A 5,690-nucleotide genomic window follows, 5' to 3' on the forward strand; every position below is an offset into this window, starting at 1 on the left:
CAAATCAGATAAATCCCCAAAAAGGTAGGCATGTTGAGTTGGCAATCTGGCCACTCTCACCCATACTAATCAAAGGACCGCCCTCAAAGGTAGAAGTTCCCAAAACACTCAGGATTGAGGTCATGTCACCTATGGTCGTTTAAGTGAGATGTAAGTCTCAAGTATCAATGCATTATATAAAAAGACTAGTCATCTCGTGGCCCGGTCTTATACAAACTCTTTGTATAAACACCCCCACTCACATGTCTCCACATGAATGGTCAGGATCTACCATCTGTAGTAGTTCATAATACTTGTAAACCTCTACAAAGCGGGTTGTATCCGTAGTGTCACAAGGATTAGGTATCCCTCATTAATCCTTATACTACAGACATTTTTAGGTTACCACTTAAGGCCTGATCCACTTGTATATCTCATATACATGCTTAAGTTTACATACAATAACCATGGAGCTTTGTTTATTGGATATACTCGTAAATGCCAAAATAAAATAACTCTTATTTTATTCCTAACAATGTGTACAGTTTACAAACTACGAGACTTCGGGAGAATTAGGACACTAATCCCAACAGTATTGTTGATTAGTGAGATCAGTGGTACTTAAGGAGTTAGATGACTACAGGGGCAAAACAATAAATTGGCCTAGTTGTACTTACGAGCATCTGTGAAGGGTTATCGTACTGTTGATTGGTTATATCCAATGGACACAAAAATATATCTATGGTGAGAAGAGTGCAACTGTCGGTCTTTAGTGGAATGCCTAGCAGTTAACGAATGGTAGATCTCGTGGCTAAAGAGTTTAATCAGCTATTCACGTACAGTTGGAGCTTTGAGCCATAGGTCCATAAGGTCCCCTTGGTAGCTTAATGGATTCAAGTTGAGAATCAGTTTTTGAGTCAATTTTAAGTGTTCAAATTGACAAGAGGGAGTTTGATTATATATGATATAATTAAACAGGTCAATTATTTATGATATAGTTGACATGTTGTATGAGATGCATTAATTGGAGGAAAAGGATATAAATATAATTTATATCAGGTGGAGGAGAAAAGGACTATGATGTATTTTACATATGATGTGATATTAAACTATAGGTTATAAATATAATATGATTATATTTATTTATAATTAACAATTATGAGATAATTGTTTGTGGTTTTTTCTCCATAACCGTATGAGATAGGGGGAGGTTGCATTCAATTTTCGTAACTAAAGGATAAAATGAAAATAGTTTTCATTTTGCAAAGAGATCGGATAATCACTTCATGATTAGTACACTACCCATCGTCTAGTAAACGAGAGCATACACGATAGCTCAAGTTGTCCTAAACGATCGTGTACATGCACGTTTTCCTAATGATCGTATAGTCTTTTATAAGTGATCGTGCGCCCGAGCGATTTACCTAAACGATCGTCGAAACAATCATCCCTATTTTACTAAATGATCGTTCACCTTTTATTAAACGATCAAACACCCGTCTATACGATAAACTTCATATATCTTCAAATTGGTCGTGGTAAACGATCGTACTTTCCTCCTCCCCTCTACCAAATCCAACAAAGCTCACACCTTTTGGATTCTCACACCAAGAATATCGAGGTTACTGAGTTTTTGTGTCCTCCTTGCTGCCTGTTCGTGTAGAAGACGGTTCGGTGGTGAGCGATAGCGTGATTTGGTGGACGATAGACTTGGCGATCACAGACTACGTGAGTTGTTGTTCTTGACGAGAGCGAGAGTTCAAGGGAAGAAAAGTTCTTCAAGAGGTATGTCTCTCGTTCCTTTGTTATTTAATTTTGAGAAGCATGTCATAATTTATTGTTAAATGCATAACTTGTGTGTTTATTTGTGAATGTGATATTTCTGTCACAATGAATTTGGAACAATCTTGCTTCTGCTTATATGTACTCTTTAATAAGAGTTCCTAAAGTTGGTAGCAGAACCAGGTTCTGATATTCCACATCCATTATTGTATAGAATAGCATTTACTTTCTCGGTGGGTAAAGCATGTTTGCACTCTATTTAATTGTTAAATAGTTTTGTGGATGTGGATTAATGGAGTTTTTTGGGATGATGCCTCTGGTTTTTTAATTCTTTTACATTCAAAATTAAATGTAAGGGCCCATGTGTTTTTAGGCATTTTAACTTGCTATCGAGTATGTAAATTCAAAATGTTTGAGTCTCATTGATCATTCGTGATGAGGCTTCAAGGCAAGGAGGTTCTGTACTTTGAGGATGAAGATAACCAAACATTGGTCGGGTCATGTAAATGATGGGGTAACAGATCGTTGAGTATCGGATACTCGGTAGCATGTAGACACACGCACACTAAACGATCTTATATCTCAGCAAGCTTCATCGCTTAGTTCCTGATTACACGATCGTGGAGTAAATTGTTCTTATCGCTTATTATATGATCATCTAGACGATCGTCCTTCACAGCAACATCGTCGTCTAAACGATCGTTTAGACTTGCGGGTTTGTGTTTTGTGCGCTAAACGATCAAGTGTCTCATGCTTCATTGCATTGTAAATGGTACTCGATCGTAGCTAAACGATCGTGGATACCCAGCCAGTTTGCTAAACGATCAAGGAGGTTTCGCCCGGGCGGTTCAAGAGCCAGTTCGCTTGTGAACTAGTTTGCTCGATGGAGAAATGTAATAGATAGAATTTTATTTCCAATTTTTTAGGCTATTCATCCCGGTCCATTAATCTTTTGTGAATTTACATAGGATGTATGTTTGATAATATGTCATATGGTATGCCATATAGTTGAAATCCCACCTTAGGTTTTGCATTGGTCATGCATCATTTCTATATTATAAGAGTGATGATATATTTGCATGATTTAAATTACATAAGAGCATGCTCATGCATCATATAATATAAGAGTTATATTTATACATGCATTAAGCATAGACATGCATCATCTTTATATATAAGTGTTATAGTATAAGGGTGTATGGAAGCATGTTTGCTTGGTTCATTACAAGTATATAAAAGTTATATATAGTAATGGACATTGCATGAAGCATGACACATAGCTTAAATTTATAAGTGTTATAAATACCTAGTTGTGCATGGAAATGTGGATGGGTTTTAGTTGTTTCTTTTATAAGAGTTATAAGGAAAATATAATTAAAATTTATAAGAAAGACATGCATGCGAACTTAGGCTTGAATCATGGTTTTAAAAGTGTTTTAAAACTTGGTGGAGATAGACCTAATATCACGATTCTAATGAGATTAGTAACCTAAGGTTTAATCTTTTAATCAATTTAATAGGATTAAATTGAGTAATAAAAGATTAAAAGTGTAGCAAATCCACTACAAGAATTTTGGGCTTTAATGTCGGTTAGAAAAAGTGAAACCGGATGTATAATGTCGGTTTTTTTTTTTTAAAAAAAAGTGAATCTTTAATGTCGGTTTAAAACTGACATTAAAGATCTACTTTTCTTTTCGTTTTAAAAAAAAAAAAAAAAAAAAAAAAAAAAAAAAAAAACCCATTCCCCCCCCCGCCCCCCCCCCAATTTTCTTTTTCCTTTCATACCCAGACTTCCCTATCTATCCCTTTTCTAAACCCTATTTTCCCCATCATCAACTGTCGCCGCTTGCCGTTCCCGTTCACCGTTCCTACTCGACACACACCGTCCCTTTTCGTGCAACCCACACTGCCACACCCAATCGCCTGCATCTCATCAATTGTCCGGATCTACTGCGCGCCACTAGGTCCGTTCTTGGCCCAGATCTGCTCTACGTCTCATCAGTCGCCCAGATCTGTTGGGCGCCACAAAGTACGTTCTTGGCTCATATCTGCTCCGCGTCTCATCAGTCGCCTAGATCTACTATGCGCCGCCACACCCAATCTCCCACGTCTCCTTCGTCGTTCGTGTGTCTCTGCCGTGGGCGCCACCAAGTCCGTTCTTGGCCAGTTGCCGCCAACCCATGTCTATGCGCCACCAGGTTCAAGTAGATTGCATTGTATTTTTCTCTTAATTCTTAGTAAAAAAAAAAATATGGACTGTCTCTTGGTGAAGCTTCTATACAATCTTGAAGCCATATTTTGTCAGAAGTTTTAATGATTTTTGCCTCAACATTGAGAAACTGAATAAGAAGGGCATCCTGGTTCATGGAAATGCTTTTACGTGTAACCATGTGGTGAAGATCAGTGACTGAACTTGAAAAACTACAAAGTAACCTGGAATGTAAATATTTTCCATGGTATTACGAATTCCCTGAATTTATATAGCATGATCTTCAGTTTCTGTGGATAATTATGTTAAATGAACCTCTAGCATGTTTCTTTGAGTAGCAATGTTAAGTCTAACAAAGGGGGAAAAATCGAATTATGCAAGAAAATACATTAAAAAAATAGTTCATATTGTTTTGTTTGCTTTCCTGGTTTCTTATGCTTTCAAATATATCTTTTATTTTCAAATTTATAAGTCTGGCTATTATATTAGGATGAAGCAGGAACTGCAGCTATTAAAATTGTGGAGCTTGATGCTTCTCTTGGAGGACGTGCAGTGTGTAACGGTCATGCTTGTCCAGGGCCTGTTGCCCATGGCCGCATGCCCAATCCAACCCCCTTCTACCTTACTTTCATATCCTGTATTGTATTAGTTCAGTTACCTTGCTTTCTTTACATTTTCATTGTAAGTGACCACTCGCCCTTTTGCATATGCAAGGGCGCCAGTTGGCTTTTTGTTCAGAATGCACTATATGGGGATAAGACTAACCATCACTTCCTCATACCCGGAGTAGTACTCTATAAAGCCGTTGTTGTTGCTTATTGCTTTCTAGTCTACTACAATCTTTCTTTCTTTATTCACACTCACAAATCTTCTTACGAAAACCTTTTCTCTAAACCCGTTTTCTAAAACCGTTTTCCCTAAAACGGGGGTGGAGGTTGCAAGAGGCACTCGGTGTGCCATCGGCAGTCCGTATTCGAGTTGGCTGGCTTGTTCGTGAGCGGGAACAAGTGCCGCACAATCGCTAAGAGAAGCTTCCGAAAGAGCGATTGTGACAGTTGGTATCAGAGCCAGGTTGCCTTATAGAGGGAAGATCAGTGATCATATCGGCGACGAAGAACCTGAACAAGTCCCATGTGGATAGATTGGTAGAGATGGAAGAACAAATGCTCTACCTGAGAGAGGTCCCAGATAATGTTCGTTTCCTTAAGACTCGGCTACAAGAAGTTGCCGAGAAAGCTGATGGAATTGATGCGGTGGTAGGCCGCCTAGACGAATTACCCGTCAGAGAATTGATGATGAGGGTAGAGACCCTCGAGACCAAAACAGTACGGTCCGGCAGCTTTGAACGAGAAGATAGCTCCTCGGGCTCTGTTGCCCACATAGAGGAGTGTGTCGAAGAGCTGGACAACTCCCAAAAAGCAATACTTCAGATGATAACCGATTTATCTGAAGACTTTCGATCGGCCCTAGATGTCGTCAGAGCCGAGATAGCGGATGTGAGTGCTAGGGTGAATCTCACCATCCGAGCGGTAGGGAACCAAGCCCCACCTGGGGGAGCAATGGCAGTGAGCCGAATAAAAATCCCAGAACCAAAACCCTTCTGTGGGGTGCGAGAAGCGAAAGCCCTGGAAAATTTTATCTTCGACCTTGAGCAATACTTCAAGGCGACGAACACAGTGACTGAAGAGTCGAAAGTCACAATAGCAACGATGCATCTAGT

The sequence above is a fragment of the Benincasa hispida genome, chromosome 5 (genome assembly GCF_027475165.1).
Source record: "Benincasa hispida cultivar pf3 chromosome 5, pf3_genome.v1.1, whole genome shotgun sequence".
Lineage (NCBI taxonomy): Eukaryota > Viridiplantae > Streptophyta > Magnoliopsida > Cucurbitales > Cucurbitaceae > Benincasa > Benincasa hispida.